General features: G+C 42.2%; 1 protein-coding gene across 19 annotated transcripts in view; it reads left to right on the plus strand.

Annotated features, from left to right (window-relative positions):
* The window catches only part of tou (toutatis), a 144884-nt gene that overhangs the window by 51859 nt on the left and 67853 nt on the right, over positions 1–25172 (plus strand). Inside the window, exon 1 of one of the 19 annotated variants that reach the window (XM_067355137.1) lies at positions 23868–24126. The exons of the other annotated variants lie outside the window; for them this stretch is intronic. The gene's annotated coding sequence lies outside the window, so the exon portion shown is untranslated. Of the gene's footprint in view, positions 1–23867; positions 24127–25172 lie in introns of those variants that run through there. 19 annotated transcript variants of the gene reach the window in all.

Below are 25172 nucleotides of genomic sequence, written 5' to 3' on the forward strand. Positions count from 1 at the left end.
TGCCATTTTGCCGTTTAATTAATTTTAACGAGAGCAATTTATTGCAACATGTTTTACTTTTTGTTATAATTACGTCAATGGAATTTCGTTAATTGGAATTATTTAACCTCGCGACGTGCTATCGATCGCGAGGTTAAATTGAGCTAAGACGCCTCGATCATATGGCGAAAATTTCGGATGCACGGCAAAACAATATTCGATGAAGCACGTTTGTTATCGATACAACGGTTTTCAGACCGATAACATGGATATTGGAGTATCGTTGTAGTGTTTTCTGTGTAACGAGTGGTACCCGGTATGACATAAAATTCATATCGCGATGGTATAGTGAAATTCCGTCTGACGCGCGTATCGAAAGCGCGTTTCGTTCGATGCTCGGCGTACGTTTGCAAACATTATTATACAAGTGTAATTAATGTTATTGTCCACGACGAGAGAGATCGTCCAGCTTTATTGAAACAGCGTAATATCTTAAATTAAATGCTTTACGGAGAATCAACACTTTTAATTATTTAGGTTTTAATTATTCAGATACGAATCATTCGCGTTACACACGGCTAATGAAAAATATGATTTCAATTTAAAATTATTATATTTGAAACTGAGAAATGTTCGCATTCTAATTTCATTTAAAGTAATAAGAACAGAGAGCAGATTGATTTTGCAAAGAATGTTTCAAAAAGAGGAAAGAAATTAGAAATATCTATTGCGTAGTCAAAAATATGGAGAAAAGTGCACTAGTGTTGCAAATACATTTTTTTGAGTAAACTCAACATTCCATATTGTACTTGTATAGTCCACAAGGACTCTCGTGCAATTGCATATTGCATCAATCTAGAAAATTAAAATTTTCTCGCGACAAGTAAAGTTTTCTATTTGACGCACGGTGGCCGGAATGTATGTACCTGAAATAAACAGTGAAGTTTTTGACGAAAAATCTATCTCCAAAAACTACGCGGCTGATAGAATGTGTTTCGCAAACATCTCCAGACTGCTTCCGCGCATTTCTGTATATCTCGAGTATATGCATCAATGCATATAATGCAATTTAGCCATTTCGAAAATAACCGATATGAAACATGCAATGTTAAACCTTTAAATTCTTCACTCGTTTTGAAATCTGAAAATAATATCGCAACACATTAAAACGACATCTTGAATGTCTAAAATGAAAATTTCTTATAAAAACTTATCGGGTGAAGAATTTTTAGATTTGTGGCTATATTTTGCTAATTCGATGAACGAAGTCTGATATGTGTATTTAAGAATGCGGTTTTCTATTCAAATTTCTAAAATTGTCGTTCTAATTATTTTATCGTTGAATTATTCTTCCGCGATTATTCATGGAATTTACGCGATTCGCCAGAGAGACACACTTTGTACACAGCGACAGGCGTGTCGAACTTCGGGCGCGGATCGAATAAATCGCCGACGATGACGTCAACGGACAATTCCGTCTCTTACTGCATACGTAGATACGTGCCCGCTGATTGCAGCGCGCGCATGCACGGCACCTTGCACGGCGGTGACGGCGAGCTTATGGGAACTCGTCGCTGGAATGAGTCAACGCCGGCACGTTTCCTCGACGATGATCGAAGCCACCCACGCTTTCTGCACGCCCGGCGTTCTCTCGCCCCCGCTCCGCGTTGCGGCACGTCTAATCGCGTATTACAAAACGCGTACCCGGCGCGATATGTAGGCCGCGCCGTTGCGTCGCAGTCATCCGAGCTACGTGCGAATGTTATTTCGCCAGGTGAACAGAGACGCGAATTTTCTCACGTGGGTGCGATGATCTCGCACATCCTCGCATTTCAATCTCCGTCCGTCTGTATATGAGCTATCGCGAAGAATAACGGCGTAAGACATTTTCTCATTTTGAAGCAGCACGAGGGAAATTTGCGGAAGTAATGTAAAACGCGGATTTGCGTCATTGCGAAAACAGTCTTTTATGATTTTCCAAACAGAAACATATGTAATTCGAACTTTTACCTTTTCATCCCGTGTGCAATCTCTCTGATCACACACGCTTAATTCCCGAGCATTTGGAGCTTCAGTAAATGTTTTTTCTATTTTCTCATTAAAGCGAATTTACCGGGGTAAAAGTCAGACGAGGAAAAATAAATTTTATTTTTTTAATCCTCGCGCATCATTATTATCTTGCATTATGTAAATATCGATACGACAGATACGAATGCCCTTTGATGCGAGCTATACCCGCGCTTATCTCGATCCCGATTACTCTTTAGGATCGATAGCATTGTTCTTTCGATATCGCGTAACAATAGCGTGACACGCCATTAATTTAAGAGAACGAATAAAATTCTTGACGTTTCAAGAATCGTGTCAGCGCAGCCGAGAATAGATATATCCCGATAATAGACGATATAACACACGCGCGTTTCGTTGCTGCTGCTGCTGCTGGATACGTTTGATTTACAACCCGCGTTCCGCATGCGTTATTTATTCGGCATCTATGCAAATTTTATTGTTCTTGCTCTTTGTTCGGTCAGTGCACTCGCTCGAAATCTCTCTCCAGCTCTCACGCCGGTGAATAGCTTTTTTTCTTTTGAAATTCGCGCCCTGCGCGCGTATCACTGCATCCTCGCCGATACGACGCGAGCGGAATGTATCATCGATGACTCGCGTGTGTTTTTGGGAAATACCCGGAATGAGCAGTGTTACTCCGATGAGAGAAATTCTCGTACAAACGTAATGCGCTACAAGAATTGCAGGAAACTCAGTGTGTAACGCGATTTATGTCTCGGACGTTAATCAAAGGAAAAAAATAGAGAATCTAAATTTCACGAGCGGATGAAAACTATTAAGAAAATACTGATCGCGCGTGGTATTCATTCCGGTGCGCTTTTCCGTAACAGTGCTCCGAAGGATTAACGTAATGCCGGTATATACATTTTGCGCACTATGGGAGTACGCGGTTCCGGATAAAATACGTATCTTTCCCTCGTCGTAATTAAATATCCCGTTTCGCCGTAATTGAGAAAAAGGTAGTAGTAAGTTGAGCCGATTAAAACGGATGTCCTCTCTTAAAGTGGAATAACATTAACTTTCAACCACTCGCGGAATCCGTCGAAGCACGTGCCAGTTATTGAAACGTGTAGTACAGAAATATTATACTTTCATTATCCCTGCCACCGCGACAGAACGGTAAAGTTCGCTTTTGCACTTAATTCGATGTTAATCGAAAATTTATTTTTATTGCGCGAGAAGTTTCATAAATGTTTAATTCACGTTCATTGATTATCGCGCGCTACGTCGCGGCGCGCGCCCGTCTTTACCCATCGTGAGATCCTCGCGTGTTTTATTCGATGGTTCCGCAACTTTCGACGAATTTATAAGTCTGCAATGTATATTGCAGAATTGTTTTGCGAACCGCGGCGTTGGGCGAATCTTTCGCGTTGTTCGTAAAGCGGCGTGTTTCGCCGAAACACGTGTGCGATTGTAAAGAAAATTTAACAGCTGGGTAGTCGCGCGAAACTATACTCGTGTCCGACTACGGTGCGACAACGTGTACAGAAATTTAGGCCATAAAGGGTTAATTGCTGACACGCTGCTCGCGCGCGCGCGCGCCGCGCATTTACCGTGCCACCGCGTGACGATGCATTCTCTGCAACATCCAGCATTAATCCGCTCCGCTCGTCTCGCATCGAAGGTGGACAAGTGCTCCATAATGATGAAGCACATTGAGCTCGAAGTTTCTCAATCGGGAGTAACTCGCGTATTGACTTCGACAGTTACGTTCTTCTGTTTCAAAACGGTGAAATTGGATATGCTTCGATAAACGGGAGAGCGTGATGAATGGAAATAATAATAATAATCTTCGACTCTTATAGAGGAATATTGCTTTTAATAAACAATAATATATATTAATATTTTAGAATGCGAGAGAAAAATATCCGCAAGAGAAATCTCTTTCTGTTTATGAATAATATACTTTTTATTTAATTTCTCTTTGCTCCAATTTAGCCGCGATTATATCCTAAGTAAAAATCGACGAAAATAAAGTGACTACAATTGGAAAAGAATAAGAGACGCATTAAAAGCTGCTACAAAAAGGCGAATGCATATTATTGGATCACACTTTTATATTTAAGTTTCATATTTCTACGATCGATAAACCTACACAAAGCTGTTTGTCGACTTTTCAAATACTACTTTTGATATTAAACGATATTTTTTTATAGATTCTATCTGAACCTTTGTCGTCTTTCTGGACAAACGTTTGACACGTATTTTTAAACCTTTGTGAGCGACTGCGAACGTACAAAAGCTGTTACGATTTTTATTCTTCATCCTAGTCTCAAGCGCTTTTTATCATTCTTAGAAAAATACTTTTTATTGTTTTCATTTTTCGTATTTATTTTTTATCTTTCTTTTTGTATTCGAAAACAAAAATCAAATTGAGATTTTATTTTAGAAAAGGAAGTTATAATCAAAGAATTAAATTGAATGAAATTTTCGATTCACCGAGATCAGTAGAATCTTCGAATCTCTTTGAAACTGATAAATCACACCATATTAACAATGTGCTCGTTGAAAACGCATATAACACAGCAGTTAGTTACGCTCGATCGAGCGTTGGACAGTACTGAATCGCTTAATCTCATTCGAGTACTTCGCCGATTTACTCGGAACACCCGAGTACTCAACTCCGACCACAAACCTTGGCTGCTCGTGCATTCAGTATTAATGTCGTTTATCTATTACGACATCCGTAACTCAATTTTATTTGAATATCGATTGCAGACACGCGCATATACCGCATTTCATCTGAAAATGCCCATTGAGTGAAGTCGTTTGTTTGAACTTTGTATGAAATATATTTTTGCTAGTTGTGTTACCTTTTTTTGACTTTTTTCTAATTATAAAATTTAAAGTACATAAAAAGTTTATTTTTATTGAAATACAATATTGCTATAAATATCATAAATATTTACACTAACAATATTATTATTTCACGACTTTACAAAATAGATAAGCGGTCAAATTCGTTTACAACTGCCACTTAAGCTTAATGTCTCTATAAAACTAAAATAAGCTATGAAATTCGTATTTGTGAAACGGATATAAGCCCGTCTTTTTCACCATACGGTCCGCCGTTTGGCGTTCTTTTTGGACGTCAACTTCCGCTAAAGTGCTTCACGCAACGTTAATTTCGTTCATTTTAGATGACCGTTTTAAAATCGCACGAAGTTGAAGCTTCCAGCGAAAGATCAGAAGCCGGAATTAAATCTAGCGTAATTTCGATGAGTCTAAAAAAGGATTTCGTACCGCAGACACTCGAAAATCGTTGCTATGTTTATTCGCGACAAACGGAAGCGAGACGAGTGGCGTGAAGTGGTCCATTTTCGTTTGCCTACGGCGCGGAAGAATTGAACTCGTCGAAATCATATCGGTTTCAATCCCAGCGACGCGAAATTTCGACTCACTCGCTGCGTACGTCCGAGCGAAGGGACGCGTTTGCCGGCACACGCCGGCGTCTCCGGCGGAAATTATGCCAGAGCTCTCGGTTTCTTCTCTTGCGTTCTTGGTGTAAACGAACGGCGAGGTAACGCCGGGCTTGGTCCGCCGCCACCGCCGCCGCCGCCGCCGCCGCCACCGCCGCCGCCGCCGTCGTCGTCCATGGCAGTGTGGCGGAACACGCCCCCAGGAACTGCGTTTCTCGTGGGCGACGGCCTGAAATATCGAGCGCCTTGCCCACGTACACACGCGAAAACGATGGAACCCGGACGACGGTCGAGAAAGAGCGTGAGCGTGCGGCGAGAGGGACGGGGCGGAAGAGGCGAGGAAAGAGCGCGAGAGAGATGGAGGGAGAGGGAGATAGGAAGAATGCGGGATAGACAAGAACGAAAGGGAAGGAGAGAGGAGAGAGAGTACGAGGAGCGAAAAGGGGGAGGTGGGGCAAGGAGAAAGAACGATCGAGAGGTTTCGAGGGATAATTTTCTGCCTTCCCAGCCCGTGTGGCTGGCTCTGCGCGCGTTAGACGAATTCTAGATTCGACTGTGCCGAGTGCGCGCCGCAGCTATACGTGGGCTTTTAAACGACCTGGAAATTACGACGCGACGTTCACGCTGCTTCGCCGCGAGTCATCGCGGCGTGTTTTTCCATCGCGCGTGCATAGATATTAACTTTTGACCTTTGGCGGGAGCACCGCGTGAATTTCGATTAACTTACGGTAATTAAAGATCATAGGTAAACACGCGCAATGTGACCGGATACATTCATTACGCTGTTTAATTTGCCCCTTATCGGCGATAACACGTGTGACTGTTTAAACACAATTGCCGTTTTAGGTATCAGTTCAAGTTGAATATCAGCGAAACACGTCGGCGTCCGTAGCGTTGATCGAATTATGAATAGCCTGAGCCGCGCGCGTTTACGTTTTCGGAGCAAAGATTTTCGTAGTCGTCGGCGCTACGCATGTTGACATATAAATTTGCATACATATTATACCGTTTAGTCCGTGTCCCTCGCTTTATTATGCGTTCTCCCCGCTCCTCGCTACTCGCTTATTCTTTTTATTCCTCGCAAACCACAATACATTTGAACGCAACGCGGCGTTTGGTGCCTCGAAAAGTAATAAGGAAACGAAATACACAGATATATCAGTGTTTATCTTAACAAAATTGATATGCTTATCGTTGATTCTTTTTTCATTTTTTTTTTTTGTATGTTTAGGTACACGTCGAATTGCATATCTTTAAACTCGTATTACATTCTGTAAATATATGCCCGTCGAATCTTATTCGAGCACGACGTGTAACTCTGATTGCATTTGGCAATAAAATTATCTATCTATTGAAACTTATTTTTTACAGCAAAATGTTTGTTTTATGATAATTCTTTTACAAATTCTTTTCATTCAGTCGTATTTGTAAAATTGTGTTTATTTGACTTCAACGAATATCTCACTTAAGATCAAACTGAATTATATACTGCATAAATTACAACTTAGAAAGTGTTTAGTTACATGCCTCGTATATGCCACAAACGTATACACCGCCGAAAGGATTAATTCTCCGTATTAGTAGCCTGCGGCGGCGTGCAAGGAGATCCTGGATCCGCCGGTCTCGAATACGTAGGCTTTATAACTTTCCAACAACGCTGACGTGTACCCTGCGACAGTTCCGACATATTTACCTCGCTGCGTTACGTGTCGGGCGCGCGCAAGAAATTATTCAGTCCGTCCATGACAAATGGGGCGACTTTCTCACGATCTATATGAAATACCAATACTATACCTAACGCGCCGTAAGCGACGAATTTCAATGACAATTCTCACAGATTCTGCGCGAAAAAATCGAGAGATATTAATTACGTTCGATCGTGCATTCGCGTGTATCTAACAATTTTTCGCACGCGAAGCTTTCATTATCAGTCAGTCGAAGTGCAAGGCAGAAAGTAATTGCGTTTATTGAAAAGTCATTGAAATGAACTAGGAGGAAAAGTAAATATATCAGTATCTACAGAATCCCGGGTACCATTTTTAAAGTCAATATTGATTTTGTATTTGTATGTGTTCTTCTCGGCTGCCGGAGATACCAGAGTGCATCAGTAAGCGCATTTTTCTCTCTTTCCCTCTTTCTCGTTTCGTTCGTCCAAAGAGTAGTCTTTAAGCTGTAATTCGGCGACGCGTAGAATGCAAAGCCGAGCTGTGGTCGTGAGTCACGGGAGGAAAAAGGAAGCAGCGAGCAGGGGAGGGGGGCGGATACATGAGACAAGAGAAGGACAGAAAGAGAGAGAGGGAGAGAAGGCGCGATTCTTTTGAGCGTCGGCCAAGTTTTGTGGCCTGTCGGCCCGGCTCGTGGAATCCAGTTGCAGGCGATTTCTCGTCTCTGCGTCTTTTAACGTACGACAGTGCGTGTCAACGCGATATACATGTGCGTGTGAACGCACGCATGTGTGCGCGCGTGCGTGCGATCGCGCGTGATGGACACAGATGGAAGTATCGTGGCGAAAGAGAGAGAGAGAGAGAGACAGAAGGAATGAGAAACCGTTCGTGCGCGCATTTATTACGCGCCTGTCGTCTTGCTCGTCTCGTGCTCGCGAAAACGTTCCGTTCGACTGGTCACAGAGCCACGATACAGGTAAAACCCCCCCCCCCCCCCCCACCCCGGTATGGTGTCCGGAGTTTTCGTAGTCTTCATTCTTCGCCGGCCTGATAAAATAAAATTTACGTTCTCTCTCGCTCTTTGATGAATGTTCCTGGCGGATACGTTGTATGAACTATTGAAAAACACTTTGATACGCTTTTATTGGAGAGAGCAAACTTCAATTAAATATATGTTATAAACGTTGTAAATATATTTAAAAAATTTTTTTTTTTTGTACGCATATCCCTCGAACTGTAACATTATTAAGATTCTCACGGTAAATTCGAACAAATTCGCACACGAAGCGAGATAAAAATTTAATTTTTTTTTTTCTTTTTATTAGATATCTCCCATCTTTTTTAAGCGTTATGAGTAAACATGTTTACGCAAGGACCCTGTGTCGCGTAGCGTATGTTTTTTAACTATAAGCGTATATCGGTATGCGGCGAACGCGGCGTAGAATTCTGTGCCTTCGTTATTTCAAATTGGAGAGCGCGCAAAGTAACGCAGCGCAGGTCGACACGGACATAGATATGTTACGTGTTATTCTTGCAATGCGCGTTTGCGTTTTCCGACGTATCGACTGCTGCAGTGGACGTCGCGTCGCGATCACATGCGTGTACAGGATGACGCATCACTACTAAAAAAACGCTTTGATAACAAGAGTGACGAATTGATGTTTGGTGAAAAAAATTTGGACGAGGCCTAATGCAGCAAATATTGCAAGTTGACAATTAAAAATAAGATTTCATCGAATTAATTCGACTCGAGAACGACTGAAACTTCCCCTTTTCAGTTGCTTTCACGCGTGCTTCGGTAAAAATGCTTTTTAGCGCTCAAACGTCGATGCATTTGACGTTGTAAATGACAAAGTTGTGCATCGAATTCTCAACGAAGAATTCACTCGAAATACGTCACAAAGAATCCGTCATTAAAATACTTTCGTACGGACACTGTGTATCGAGCGAGTTCGCTCGGAAATATTTGACGCTTTGGGTGCCTCGAATATTCGAATAATCAGTGGGAGCGGATGCAAGCACATTGCGAGCGGCTATCGCGAATAGCGCAAATACTACGAATAGCCAGAAATACGGGAATTGCGACGTCGATTTTGGCTAACTTTTTGTGCTGTTGGCGATTAGTGTGAAAAGCTTCTCTATACTCGTGCGTTTTCCCTATTTTTATTTATACACGTTGCAGTTAGTTCAATTAATCGTTAGTTTAGTTTGAGTATTTTATGTATTACAACACAAATAATATTCAACAAAACGATCGTTAAATATTATCGGCGTTCTGTGGTATGTGTCGTTAAAAGTCGTAATAGTATTTCCTGACTATGTTACGTTCGAAACGATATTCCATCAGATTTAACGTTGGTTTTGATGATCGTGTCTTATGCTTCTGAATAAAAGAACTTTTCGCTTGGAAATGTGGGGCTCTTGGTCGAATAAAAGTTATCACTGCACTTTATAATTGCGCTTGATCTTTCCCGCGGACTTCTCATAACGATTACGATAATTATAACCGACAAGTGTAATCTCAAAACTTGTTCAATATTCTACGCGAGTTTTCTTGCAGATATTCTTGAAACGATTAACTCGCGGAATGTGAAATTAAGAAGTTCTGAGAGAGTTCCATGATCCTGTAAATGCAGAAAATGTGTAAACATTCAAAGAGTACCTTCATTATTTAATATTCTTTATTTTAAAAAGTTTGATAACGCGACATTAATTTTGAACGATAATAGGAGCTGGAAAACTGGTATCTCGAAAAGATTTATATTAATTATTCTCATTACTTGATTCATCAGTCTTCTCGCTCTTCGCGCAATGCCGTTGCCTTAATTATTTTCTTCTTGACAATTCGGACCGGCGAGGTCAAAGGGGCGAAAATTTTATGTGGGTGAGACCGGCCGCAAAGTTCGCGGGAATTCGCCGCCAGATTGTCCCAGAAAAGTGACACTTAATTTTAGTTCGATCGCGCCTGCAATTGGAATTTAAATTGGGGTGCAGAGGGGGTGACCCGTCGTGCGCGCGCGAACTGCGCGCCGCAGCCGCTCGTTACGAAACTTCGTTACCACCGAGGTATTTTCAACCCCGAAGATCCCGTTCGCCCCCGGGCGAATCCATTAAAGGTAAAAGCTTCTCTCGTTTACATCTGCCGCCGTCGTCCCGGTTTACCTCGCGTCTCCTCGCGTTACGATTCCCTCGGAAGGGAGCAGCTGCTTAGCGAACGGCCGCAATGCGTTCGCGACGACCGCAGTCGGATGCAACTGTCGTCCATTACACTGCGTTGCAGCGACGATATCCATCCCTTGCCCTTTGTGCGCTATCTCGCTCTTTTAACTCGCGACAGCGTCGCAAAATAGTAATAATAGAGACACAAAGAGAAATATAATTATGAAAATAAAAAGAACAAACTATAACGTCGTTCTGATTTATTTTACTATTTTAAAAGTAACAAGATGCTTGTTAACAATATTTTTATTTGTTTAATAAAATAATGTGGTGCTTGATTCGAGTTCTATTAATAAAGCAGATTTTTTTTATTTTATTGTACGCAAAGAGTGTATTATCAGTTTCGATTTAAGTCACGCTTATATAAATATTTGTCTCACAAGCTTAATAGCAATTTAAAAGCTTTAGTTATTGCGCAATTATATGGATGAAAAAAAAAGAAAAACTAACAGGACGGACAATGCGGAAATGGCGCAAGCAGAATAGTTCGGCTTAACTGCAAACTGATTTAGGAGGCAAGTCGAGCCGAGAACGAACGCGCAAGTCTCGTAATCGCTAACTCGAGAACGCTAACCACGTTCGTTGTCGCAATGATCTTTTCTTACGGTTCGAAGAAACGATGTCAGTGACGCATCTCGTCGGTCCACGGTATTACGGACGATCGAACATCCAGGTTTTCCTTAGAACCTTCCGCTTTTACGAAACATCAGTTAAAATTTACTGTTGCAGCAATATGTCCTTGCCGTTTTATTAGGTTCGTTTAAAAATGTAGATAGATATTCCATCTTTAGAATGATATAAGCTTTTATTTCACTTTGTAAGTCATGCAATACGGGATGAAATTGTATTTATAGCGAAAAAAATAACGGCGTTCTGATTTATTTCACTATTTTAATGGTGCGAAAATTGAAAAGATAAAATAATCCTGCGCTCTCGCGGAAATCTTACCAAATGTCACTCTACATCGCACGGTTACATGGCACGGTCGAAATTATTTATAACATTTAAAATCAGAGAAAATTTAGATCTCGCACACGGTAAATTAACATATCGCTGGGAAACGACAGATTTAACGCGCACGGAGGAAAGGAAATTATCGCGATTTCACTTGGTAAATCCGTTGAGGGGACTCGAGCCGATAATTCTCGATGAATCGATCATCTTCGAGGATATATCAAATCGCGTTCAACTTGTGACACAGAAACTAGTTATTATAAAACGCACCTAGGAGATAAATGGAGATAATTCTCTCGGAAAACGCGCCACAAGTACATATGTAAATTTAACGTTCGCATTACGGTACCGACACACGCGTGTAACGTGTATGCCTACACGCAAACACATTTGCGCACGTATTCGCGATCCAACGGGAAAGTCCGTCCGACCGCGTGTCGGGCTCTAGAGCCACGTGGTACCTATGCCAGTTTCCGTGTCGTGGTGCAACGTGCGCGTTGATTCCTCTCTTTTGCAGCGGGTACGCGTTGCACTTAATCTCGTTAATCCCGCGTCTTTATGCGGAGTGTCTAAAAATTGCCAGGGGGTATTCGAATGACAGATACAAAAGCTCTAGCGGTAATAAATAATAAAAGCTGTATTTAACTTTTTTTCCTTAATTTATTATTTTAATTATTTATTTCGTTCTATAAAAGCTGAAATTTTTCTATTGTTAATTCTCGTAATAAAAATTCCAGCTATTGCAATTAAACAAGTAATTATAATCACATAAATTAATCAGATTGAAATGAAATAAAAAAATTGCCGATAAGATGCAGCAAATCTATATTATTATTAATTTAAAAATATTGTTTTATTTTTTTTTAATACATGCAAACTCAGATAATGTAAATTTTTTTTATATACTGTTTGTCAAGTTGGTTAATCGTTGCTCGCGATAATTGTAAAATATTTATTCACGAAAAGTATATATAGTTTCTATCATCTGAATTGTACGAGAAAATGTCATCTGGAAAGAGCGCACGAGAGCCTCTTACTCGATCATAATACACTGTTCACCGTTTATGTAAGTAGAAAATCTCGTTGCGATTCACGTTGCTATTGATCCTAGCGATTACGTGGAAATCGAACTGTGTGACTGTGGGAGGCGCTCGTGTATGAGCGAAGGCAAGCGAGAGAGCACCGCTCTTTATCTACGAGGTAGCATCTGTGACGAGCGTAACTAATCACTTTCATAATTTATCGCTACCCTTCCTATTTACTTCGTCCGAATTTTGTACATTCGCTCGAAAATGTATGGCCACTGCAAATAGAGCATTGCAGTAAATTTTACAGTACTTTTGAAATTGTTTCTCGGCGTAAATTTAACGATGATTTCTATTTGCAGCGTTCTCAAATTTTAATATTAAATATCTTGACAATTTTCAGGTTCTAATTAACTGAGAAACAATATTTTACGAAGGGAATACTCAAATATAGACTATAGAAATAATGAATTGGTTAGTGAAATATTCACGGTAATAATAAAAGCATTTTTATATTGAAAGATTAATGCATCTTTGTGTGACTCGTGCCTTTCATAAATTCCCGATTTGCATGCACCGCGGTATGATTTTAACGCGCAATGGAGGGTTCTCGCGACCAACTATTCCGCGATGGTGCGATGACGCTCGCGATATACATATGTACATCGGATGCGGTCGAACGCGCGCCGGTCGATATATTCGGGCGAATGCCAGATACTGGGAGTTTTCGGTGCGTCGGACGGGGAGAGATGTACGAGAAATTTGGAATTCGCCCGATGTAATAATCGAAGAGCTGTGCGTGATATCCCGCACGTACGCGGTTTCATTATCCGGATTGGACAAGCGACGTCGGCGGCATCGGTGTCGGCGGCGTCAGCGTCGGGGGCTCGTGAATTCGCTCGCTCGCCGCGCTATCCAGGTTAATTCCGAGTTTCCGTGACGCGGGTGCGTTTCAAAAGAATTATGCATACGTACGACACTCGTAATAGATATCGCGAGCGCGCACGGGATATTTCCCGCGTGTTCACGAGCGCCGCGGGATTCATTTCTAAAAAGCACCGAGTTCAATTTTTTATTTCGGCAAAAATGACCTTTTTTATATTTTGAATTAATTCCGCAGCACGCGAATTTAATCGAATTCAAGGTAAAAACTCACGTAGAGAAAGTATAGCAATCGGAGACAATTCGCCAGCTGAGTTGGAAAAGTAAGTTGAAACGAGTGAAAGTGAGTTGGTGATTGAGTTTTTAACTTCCATTCCGATTTATCCTTCGATCCTATTTAACCTTATACGAGAATATGAGCACAAGCTTTAAAAACTTTGCAGCGATGTAAACTTAGATGTATTTTTTTTTTTTTTTTTTTTAGTGAATTAGCGCATATTTTCTCGTTATCGCGTATAATTTTTTAAATCTCTTAAATAACTTGCCGTAAGAGAGCATTACGTATAATAAATGAGCGATGAATTAAATATGCATTTGCACATTTATACATATTTATTATATGTAATATTTTTACCGCAAATTGAATATACTGAATATTGAGTGCAGGTTGAGAATTTTTCTTATCTCTCGTATTAACCACTGTCGAGAATAATACATTTTAATTACGGGTGTAATATTTATAATTTTATGCCTCATTATGCAAATACCTATGTAACAGACTGAAATAGGTAGTCGTGCTCGGCATTACACATACAGCGCCCGGTTATCTTCGCAGAGGCAAGCCGTGTAAATCGTCGCGACTTGCGATCGAGATCGAGTTTCCGTGACGCGAAGGCATTTCAGAGAAATTACGCTATTAGTCCGCTTATTAAAGCGGACGTCACCGAGCAGTGATTTCTGCGTGCGCAATTCTTGCAAATCGGATAGTATGGGGTTTAACCACTGCAAAACGTATTTGCAGACCTGAATGATCTACGTAATTGTGCATAATCAAGGGGAAGGAACGTATTTTTTGTTATCGCGAAGTTACGGTAAAATTTCAATGACACGCGAAACGTATTTCTTTTTCTTCTTTCGATGACGAACACATTTTGTTGGCGGAAAAATGAACCAGAGCGTTGATTTATATTTACAGTAATGACGTTAAATCGCTCTGTTAACCGCACATAATCGATCATTAGGATCGACTGCCACGTTCCCCGACACAATTTCGTTATCTCGGTCAGATCACCGGTGACAGGAGGATAATGAACTTACAGCGGTTGTCAAACTATCCAATATGCGCGATCGTATTCACTGGTATCAAAACGTGTCGCTCGCACGCATCAATATCTTACGCAAATTAGATCAAGTTCAGCGCAAACTCTGCACCCAACCGATGATCATTTCGACGTGATCGTTTCAATAAATAACCGACGCGAACCAACAGTTCGTGAGCACAGCACTTTTTTTAAATTTATGATTCTGCTTTATCAGAATCAAAGTTTAATCAAAGTATCAATATTAGTCTGAAACATATTTAATACTTTATAGTGTCAAATATGTAATTTGAATTAAAAAAATTCGATTATTTCTGCAGATGAGATATATGGCTATCAGTTTCAAACATCTCTGTATGTGTGTCCGCAATAAAATAACACGAATAAGAAGTATCAGATACTTCGCAAACACGTTGGATGTAAATAATCTAAAGTCGTCATATCTGGATTGAGTTACAATGCTACAAAGGAAGCGGGATTGTATGACGATCTAATCATTCCGAAAGAATTTATAATTCGTGGTTAAAATGGACTTTCCATGACGCGAGCGAGCGTCATCGAGCACGGCATTTCTGCAAGGCGTTCGTGTGCACGCGTATAGTTGAACGCGTATCCGCCGCATGTCTACAAAAGGAGTGATGTGGGACGGGAAGGGGAACCGGATCAGAAGGAGAGAGGATAGGTGGATAACGGCATCGGATTTTACGCGATTCGATTCGTTCGCGGTACGAAGCACGTACGCGCACGGGCGTCATCGTGCGTATGACGATCCTCGGTCGTACTTTGCTCCTGCGAGTCCTGCCGCATGTGCGCAGGTGCCGTCAGATATGGTCGTAAAAGTTTTATTTACTCGTTTACTGGCCCTAAAAAGCGCAGTAAATACCGGCCGAAGGAGGATCTGTAATTACGGCGATAAAATCTAAAATGCGGCGGCCCGCGATAAATGACGGCTCCTTCGGGCCGCCTTCGTTTTTCTCGCAGGCGCGAACGCTTTTTCGATAATAACGGTTAGTAATAGAAGTAATGACACGACAGGATAAATCAATTATGCAAGTATCTAGTCATGCTAGTTAGTGCGCGTCACCGTCCAGATGAAGATATCAGTTCCGCGAGTATCGTCGAATGTTTAGCTAAGATCGAGTCAATCCCGCAAGAATTCATTCGATATTCTCGAAATTCTCTGTTGTCGAAAGTCGTCATCGAATTTCGCAACCGATCGGTTTCCGTAATCGAGAAGCGTCTGTCTGGCGTGACGCGAAAATCGGCGCGCTTCTTCATTAAACGCTCTTTGCATACTGATTGAGTAACCGGGAGTTTCACCGTCCGCGCGTCCGCGAGCGCAAGAGCTCGTAACGATACGATTGGACGGAAGTGGCGGAACTCCATCTTTTCCTTTCTTCTTTTTCCTTCAAGAAGACAGGGCGACTCGCTCCGACGACTTCTCGTTACGCTTCGCGAACATCTCTCGACACTACGAATCCTCGTGAATTGTATCCGCCCCGTAAGAATCATTCGCAACAATAAAATCGGGTTTCGCGCAATAAAACTGTTCGAAACAAGTCAATATATTGAAAATAGATAACACTTGTGTCGATAGATAGGTGTTGATACAATAGTCAACAAACATCAAATTTATGTATCGCTTTCATGCCTTACTTAATTTAATTGTATTTGCTGAAAATATTTTCAGCAATTACGTTTTGTTAAATCGTTTAGAAATTTAACGTAGATCAAATTAACGATGCTGCAAAAATTCCTCATTTCAACGTAACTTTTTCACCAAATATATATTACGTTATAAATATGTGAGAAAACGTAACAAGAATATCCAGCAAATTTTCGTTTATATCTCTTTATCGCTTTAAAAGTAATCCCGAACAACTTTAGTATCGCGTAAGTAGTGCGCGTGTTTCGCTTACCTCAAACGTAAACGCCCCATTTCTCTGTTATCAGAAATGAAAGTGGTATTCCCAGATGAGTATTGTAGCGTATGAGCAATAAGGAGGCGAGCAGTGGTGCGAAATTTTTATGCAGTTTGTTGCATACGTTTCGTAATGTATCGCGAGCGCGCCAAGTCTCGCAAATGTGGATACCTCGCTTCCGCGTGGAGATGCTCGAGAAACCGTAAAAATGATATACAGAAAGTTATCCATGGATTTTTCAGAGAACCTTGGACGATTTGTCGTAAATTTTTTTATTTTTTAATATACAAATTATGTTGAAATAGAATCGAAAATCGTAAAAGCATTTCTACAGAGTTTTGTTCACAGATGCGCATTTTTTATTTCTAGAAGAGCTATTGATATCTCGTTGATATTTTCAGGGAATATCGATTCTATATTAGTCCAAGTTTCTCGCGTCCGTCGCAGGACACCCTATATGCGCATAATAGCTACGTACGGTACGTACGTTCTTGCATGCGCGTGAAATCGTGCTACCGGTTCGCCTGCGCGTTAGATGTACCGCAAAAACTGGCGGTGCATCGCGATTACGAGATGCGGCCGGGCGCTGCCAGATACGCCGGACTCGATCGTGGCCGTAATCAGCGACGCCGCATGTAAAGCCCCTGTCAGACCGTACGATATTCCTAACTTGTTTTCTTATTGTTAGCGCATTCGCTCATTTTCTTGCTTACGGGGCTCTCGTTAACGGCCTTTCGCGTCCCAAGCTCTGACAATTAAATTTTAGCGAGTTTGCTATTTTTTATGCATCTTGCGTCGTTGCGACAAATGATGCGACAAAAACAAGTGAGAAACACCGTTTAATGAGAATTGAAGAATATTTGTTTGAACACGGTAGGAGTATTTACAAACAAAAGGACTAGCAGATTTCGATGTAATCATTTTCGCTAATATCGTGTTAATAATGCTTCTTTAATATGTAATGGTACATTATTGATAATGAAATAATTTGCGATTTACGTAATTTATCCTCGAAAATTGATACAAATTGAGAATTTAATTCTGCACGAGTACGCTATTCATTAATTTTTTTTTCCGCAGAATTTGATCCAGATGCGATGTGGATAAACTCGATAAACCAACATGTTTATGAAAGGAGAAATCGATCGTTGTTACAAATTTACTCGCATTTGATGCTCAGTACGGTTTATATTATAATTAAATTGCATTTAACCAGCGAGTAATTTACACTATCAACCAGTAAACATTGTTTCATTTATCGCGGTAAAAACCGGTTGTATTCGCATTTATTATAATATGTCATAATAACGCTACTATACGATGGAGTAATCATGTACTCACAACATAAGTGGCATCATATTTAAGGCACATCACGTTTATGGAGCGTCGTGTTTTCATCGATTTATCATTATTATTCAATTGAAATATGATAGATCCACATTATGTTTTTTCCACCTTTTAAAATTATCGAATATTTGCCTGAGAATCTTGAAAAAAAAAAAAACATTTTACTTATACGATTTTACAAATATTTTGTCAAAAGCACTATTTCGATTGAAATCATTTAAAATAATGTCACAAATATTGCTGGCAATACGTATTTTATTACGCACTACTAAGGCGAACTGATGTCACAGTGTTAGCGTACAAATTTTTGGTCCGCTATTTACCTCATCAGTGCGCACAAATTAATTTCGATCGCTGTGTGGCGCTTATATACAATTTCCGTCGTCTCAATTGAAAATACGAGTTGAAATATATCCTGCGATCGGAGAATACCGCGACTACCTCTGTATATATACTCGCCGCATTAAATACCGCGCAACGAATGTACGATTGCATTGGCAACAACGAACGGGCACGGAACGTCGTCTCGCGTTATCGACCCGCCGCGCCGCGTCGCGCCGTACGATATTTGGGACGAGGCTGACCGCTCGCTCGCCTGCCAAAACGCTTCTTTTTTCCTCCCCGGACCGAGACTTCGGTACGACGGAATCCAAGGGAGACGGCAACGCATCGCGCGCCAGCCTCTGCGCGAAACTGGTTTGCCCAGAGAGAAATCACGCTGAGTGGCTTCCAGAGAGTGTTTCATGCTTTTAAGACCGGATCCATCCGTCCGTCTATTCGAAAGGACGTTTTTGCCGAACGAATGAACGTATGAACGAACGAACGAACGAATGAGCGAACGAACGAACGAACCAACGAACGAACCAACGAACGAACGAACGAACGAACGAACGAACGAACGAACCAACGAACGAACGACCGATGCGACAGGACGCGACGCGACGCGCGTCGGCGACGTTTCGGGCTTTCGAGCCCGCGGAGGTATCGATCGAGCGCGCGCGAACGAGCCCTTCTGACTTATTCAAGGTACGGCACGATCACCACCGCCGGTCTCCGCGTCCATTTTATTTACGACGACGGAACGTAGCCACGGTACGAGACTGCGAGCGTTCTCGCCATTGGTCCGAGAAAGGAGATTTCTACACACGAATGAAGAGAAAGCTCGATTTGCATCGCGAAAATGAGCTTGTATCATTAGAACGGGACGGACGCGATTTTCATTGGCCCGGGATTTCAAAATTGATGGGGAAATCGTCATTTGCAACAGTTTTGCGAAGAGACTTTCGGTTCTCTTAACAGTTTGATGTAATTAAAATTGTTTCATTAAAATCTCATTAAAGCTGCAAAAACAACGTAGAGCATAATTAAAAGTACAATTAGCGAAAAGCGGTCAATCGATACCCAGGCACATCGATATTTTGAAGATAAACTTCCATTTTCGCTAAATAAAACGTTTGCGCTCGCTCCACGAGAGCCGAGCCTCGATTCGCGATTCAATTATTGAAATACGGCAGTAATTATGCAAGAGCGAAAAGAGAGCTTTGTCTTCTCGCGCGCGATTGCGAATTATTTTGGAAAGAGGAGCAAAGTTTACGTCAACGATGAGTAAAGAACCGCAGTCTAATTCCGAATTAATTGATCATTCATTTAATACATCACTTTGCAAGCATAACCCTCTCGCAGATGATCAATTGTGCAGAATGTTTCAGAATTATTTAAAATTGAAGTATAATTTTTTTTCAATTATCGAGTCCGAACTTCTCGCATTTTCCATAAAAATGCGAGGCTGTGAAACGAGATGTGAAACGCATCGAGAAGAATAGAGCGGTTAGAGCAATTAATAACTCTTATTCGTAATAAATATTTATGTGTTTCCTTCTCACACGTGGCCGCACTATGGAACACATGTTACCGGAAACGAGCTTTCGAGTTTAGAGCAGATTACTAGATGTTGTGCTGCACAGTCTGTAATTGTACGCGCCTCCGTGCAATCTTACTTCGCAATATCATATCGGAATACGATCGGTATCTTAATGAGATCGTTGAAATGATGCGCTTTAAAGGGTGTTGGCTACGAGTTCTTATTTATGACTATGCTTTTTTCGTCGCTTGCAGATTCGACTAAAAGAAAAGCATATATTTTATGGCGAATTTTAGGACGATTGTGCGGAAACGCGCGATTAAACGAAAACCGCACAGTCGTAAGAGTATTGTTAAAATATCTATAAAAATCTGTAAATATTATTGTTGCGTATTTCTTCGATCATACATTTCAGTTTATAAAAAGGGGCGGAATTTCTTTTAATGAATACAAATGATCGTATTAATAAAAATACTCAAAATAAATGAATTTTCGCGTGTGTTTACGTTTGCGTGTTTCAATTTTTTATTTAAATAAATTGCATGTCAATTAATCGTAGGAAATGTCATGTGCTTGTATTTCGGTATTTTCGCAAAACTGCCCACGCGCAAATAAATACGCGGGCGTAGAGAGAAATCCTTTGTTGGGTGACGCTTCCGCGATATATATATTGCGCTGGAAGATACGGGAGCGCAGCGCGATTTCCAACGAGCAATATCGCGCAATATGCTCGCGTGCGCGCGGCTTAATAAAATTCCGAAATATCGCTGCGTCGGCCGTTGTAGCGAAATCGAGCGGATTTTTGTCACTGCGGTCGCCGTTCCGCTCGTCGATAATGATAAGTCCCGGCGCGGCCGCGACGACCGATATCCCAGGCACGCTGTATAAACACAGTGACTAACGGTCGAGCTAATTAAGCTTAATTACGGTTGTCCTGCCCATTAATTAATCCGTTGCCTCCTCCCTCCCCCTCCCCTCCCCACCGCGCACCTGTCATGAGTATGCATCGACCTCGAATGCGGCCTTTTAAGGCGCATTTATACTATGCAAGCATGAGAGAGAGAGAGAGAGAGAGAGAGAGAGAGAGAGAGAGAGAGAGGAAGAGAGAAAATAGATTTCGAATGGATTCGTTGTAGCGTGAACGGTGATTGAGAGCGAATAAACTCGATTGTTCGCGCTCGTTCCCATTGTTCTCCTACTCGCTGCGCCGGTATTACGTATTGTGCCAACGACGTTTGTCGGTGTCTTAATTATTAGAAAACGTCGCGAGGTGACGACAGCAGCGAACTATCCGAAATATGTGGGATAACATCCCCGTCGCCACTCTAATTTGTCGCAATTTATCCACGTTTATTTAATCGGGATGATTGAAAATGCTATTAATTATTATGTACACCGCGATACATCTGCATAAAGGTATTAATACGCGTCCGTGATTCGACAGCTAATACTCCGATTTTGTTTAACAGCGATGGAAAATTTTCCGAAAGATATTAGAACGATATTCCGCGCGACGATCACTTTTTAATTAGAGCGCTCGCTCATTACGAATCAAACGGTAATCAGACGAGCGTGAAGAGAGTGCATCTTTCTGGAAGGATGTCGCGCGCGCGTCAGGCTCGGATAATAAATCCGCGGCGGCGGGGACCGCGGGACGGAGCGTCAAATAAACGTGCCCCGACGGAGCCGAATCGATCTTCTGCCTCGACTGCCGCCCCTTCCCTTTTCGACCCCTCGCGCTAATTCGTATTCTCCGCTGGTTGCAACGCGCGTCGGCTGCAGTTCTAGAGACACTCGAGTCACAGTCTGGCCAGTCCGCCATTCAGGGTCAATATAATTCTCTTTTCAGTAAGTAAGATTAATATTCTCGTTCTTTTTCATGCACGCAACAACTTTAGAAATTTCCGATTTTAATTTCCATTGAAGTTTAATTAGTCAAAGTGGCACAGAACAATTTAGATCGTAAAATTAGACGATATCGATCAAAGAATTCGAGATTTCAGGCATTTTTCTCAAGTACGCTGCATTATGCGGTATTTTATTAAAGGAAATTTAGGAATTAATTGGCAAAGAGAGGAGTTTATACGCGCGGCTTTCGTCTGTAAATGCACGTTCATTTTAACGCTTATATTCCGCGCATTTCTCTATCTTTCTTCTCGCAATTTTAACGCCGCGGTCGGATGCACGCGCGCTGCGTTGAATCTGCATCGAGATCATCGGCATCCTCGCCGTCGAGAGGCGCCGCCGGGGAAAAGGCCGACGGCGGAAGAAGCAGCTCGTTTTATCGTTAGTACCTCGTTCGAGGAACACGTTCTGCGGCCAGACAACCTCGGAATGTTTGCATTCCTTATTCCTTGTTCCTTATTTTCTGGACGTCCGTCCTCGCGATCGCGGTAGCATACTTGCAATTTACGTCCTTTTTTCGTATCGCATGTTTTTTTACACGGGACAATCTAAAATTTGCAACGAATAATTATGCAAGAGAGAGAGAGAGAGAGAGAGAGAGAGAGAGAGAGAGAGAGAGAGAGAGAGAGAGAGAGAGAGAGAGAGAGAATTTGTGACAAATAATAAATATGTTAATGGAAACTTTTCAACTGTAGAAATTCTTTTATAGATTTTCAATAATGTTATTTATAGCGAAATTAAAGCTGCTCTGTATATTATCTTTAATAGAGTTGTTCCTGCTCCGCACCCGATATATATGACAGTGTTTTAATTAATTTTACATCTTCGAACGTCGACACTTAAGAACACTACTCACAGGCTAGCCTGTATCGCTCGAGTGATTTATACTCGAAAACGACATCTCCTCCTTTCACCGCTAATTTCCCTAATCATGCGAGAAAGCCTCAACGTGTCGCCCCACCGCGTAACAACTATTAATAGCGCGGTCAGTCAAAAGAGGAAAAGAACGACGCGCGCACACTTAATGCCCCTTTTTACGGGCATCGTTGGCCCGGAGATTTAGCGGTTACACCCGGTAGTACATCGTAAAGTCCGAACACGAGCGGGTAGCGCGGGGCAGGCCGGGCAGGCTCGATCGAACTTCTCGCTCACGAAATAATCCGCAGGTCCGCCGGCACACCATCGGTCGCCCTAACTTACGGGTCCCCTCCTCTGCCCGGCCTCTGCCTCCACCCGTCCCTTTTCTCCCGACGTGCGCGCCCTTAGTCGTCGGCGCGCGGTGTGTCCCTTAATCCCGGGTCCGTGCCCGAGTACGAACGACCGGATCGGTGTTGCGCGCGCTCAGCTGCACGCGCGTGCATAGTGCGTCGTCGTGCCGCCACGTAGAGCGAGGCGGAAGGCAATAGCCGTGCATATTTCCGAGCGTGACGCACCTTGGACGCTGGGCTCGGCTCGAAAGATATCGCGCCGCTGCTCTCCACGTGCGTGCGTGTACGCCTGCATATATCTCGGTTTCTTTTTTCCACCTTCGGCGCGAGAGTGAGAATGTGTCTGTGAGCGTATACGGGGTGTCGCGAACCACCGTGTCCTTTTCGGTCACCTCCGATGAAGTCGGGAAACTGGATTCCTGCAAACATGTAATAGCGGAGTGTCGCGCTGGACGCGCGTCGTCGTATCACGGTTGTGCGCACATCTGTTTTTTTTGTTTATTCCACGAGTGAATTTCTACGTCTAGAGATATAAAATAAGCGGGGAACAATAATTCGAAGTTTTACGAATAATCACTTGGATTTGGAGTGAACTGAAGCGTGGACTCTATTATCAGCAGCCACATTCCTACCGTAATACGGCAACGTACAATTTTCTATCGCTTGCTATTCACTTAATGGGAATTCGTATTCCTAATCGCTTTCTCGGGATTCGTGATCGCGTGGATTTTTAGGATCCGCCCTAACTCTGGGACACCGCGTATGTGCGTGCGTCAACGTCGTGTACAGGGAGACGAAAGGCGCGCGAGCAGCCTGGGCGGAGACGGAGGACGGGAAACGAACGAAAGGCACGGAAAGACGGAGAGAGAAAGAGCCGTGCGGCGAAAAAAAAAAGAAGCGAGAGATACGACGCGACACGCATGGAGCGTAAACGGATACACGGCGCACACGATTAACCGCGTCGCGCCGCGCCGCGCCGCGCCGTGCCGTCGTGCCGGTTCGTTTTCAGTCGGAGGAGTCTTTATACGACTGCGCCAAGCCGCTCTTTGCCGGCTGCCAACCGGTACGTACGCTAACCGTCGAGTAAACCGGCAGTGCCCCGCGCTCGCGCCATCGACGTATACGCGGTGTGCCTCTCTCGTCCGCGAATTCATCGAGCAAATTGATATGAATCTTTCTCGTGCGAAAATATCAAAATGTCAGTAGTTCCTGAGTTGCAAGTGTGATCGAAAGTGATGAAGTGCCGGTGAGATAAAAAGTTTGGAGTTGAGCTACGAATGTGAGCAGCGTGGAATGATTGGAATGTTGGCGATTTAAAAAACTTCAACAACAGCGTATTTTTTAATCAGATGCAGGTATTTAATTTAAGGGAGTTTATTTATTTTGTACAAGTAAACGCGTAAATATGAATGAGACCTTTTACATTGGCAGGAAATAGTAAAATAACTTGCGAATTCAGTTTAGTTTTTTGAGCTTTAAATTATTAAGAATCAAAATAGTGCATTTCATAAAGATAAGCAATCTACGAATTCTTCGAGAATGCGGAAAGTTTGTGATTTCAGTGACAGAAAATGATTTTGCGGCAACGTGCTATTTTTCTTTAATTGCATGTTCTCAATTTTATTGCTGCCGCATGCTTGCTTGATATCAGCTTAAAAACCAGGGGATTACGAAACTCCGCGCGCGCGTACCGCGTAACATTGTGTCGAAAGAAGTCGACGAAGATTATAAGTTGCATTTTGTAAGCGGTTCTGTGTGTTAATCGTATCGACGTGACAACACACCAGTGGCGCTTTCCGGTCGCAATACGACAAATTTCCACGCGGCAATCGGCTCGAAACTCTCGCGCGAACGCATTACCGAGTTCCGCGCGGCGTGTGATTCTTACTCACGTCGATGAACACAACAGGTGAATGTTTGCTTTTAGTACAAGTAATGTATATCGTAATACCAACTTATGTCAATCAGGAGCATTAATCATTCACGTAAATGCATTTCGCGCCGAAGAACATTAGAGGTTAACACAACCTGTTGCACTTTAGCAGCCAGAGCATACTACCAATATAATTAATCGCGCATTAGTAAGTATCGCTTGATTTTATCCGCTTTAACTATTCTGTGAAGTCTCGAAGAAAAATTACGCTCGATTTGTTTGCTCATCGCGGCGGCCGTTATGTATATATATATATATATATATATATACACACACACACACATATATATCATCGTACATGTTACGTCAAGCGAAACGCGCCAAGAATGTTCTCGGTCCATCTCTAACGACTCTACACATCGATCCCCTTTCGTGCGGATTTATTCTACCGTAAATAATTTGCAGGAATGTGCTCTACATTCTGCTATCGGCTTTAAAAACTCGCGTTTTATCAAAAATTGCGAAATT

Source organism: Linepithema humile, chromosome 5, assembly GCF_040581485.1.
Source record: "Linepithema humile isolate Giens D197 chromosome 5, Lhum_UNIL_v1.0, whole genome shotgun sequence".
NCBI classification, from domain to species: domain Eukaryota; kingdom Metazoa; phylum Arthropoda; class Insecta; order Hymenoptera; family Formicidae; genus Linepithema; species Linepithema humile.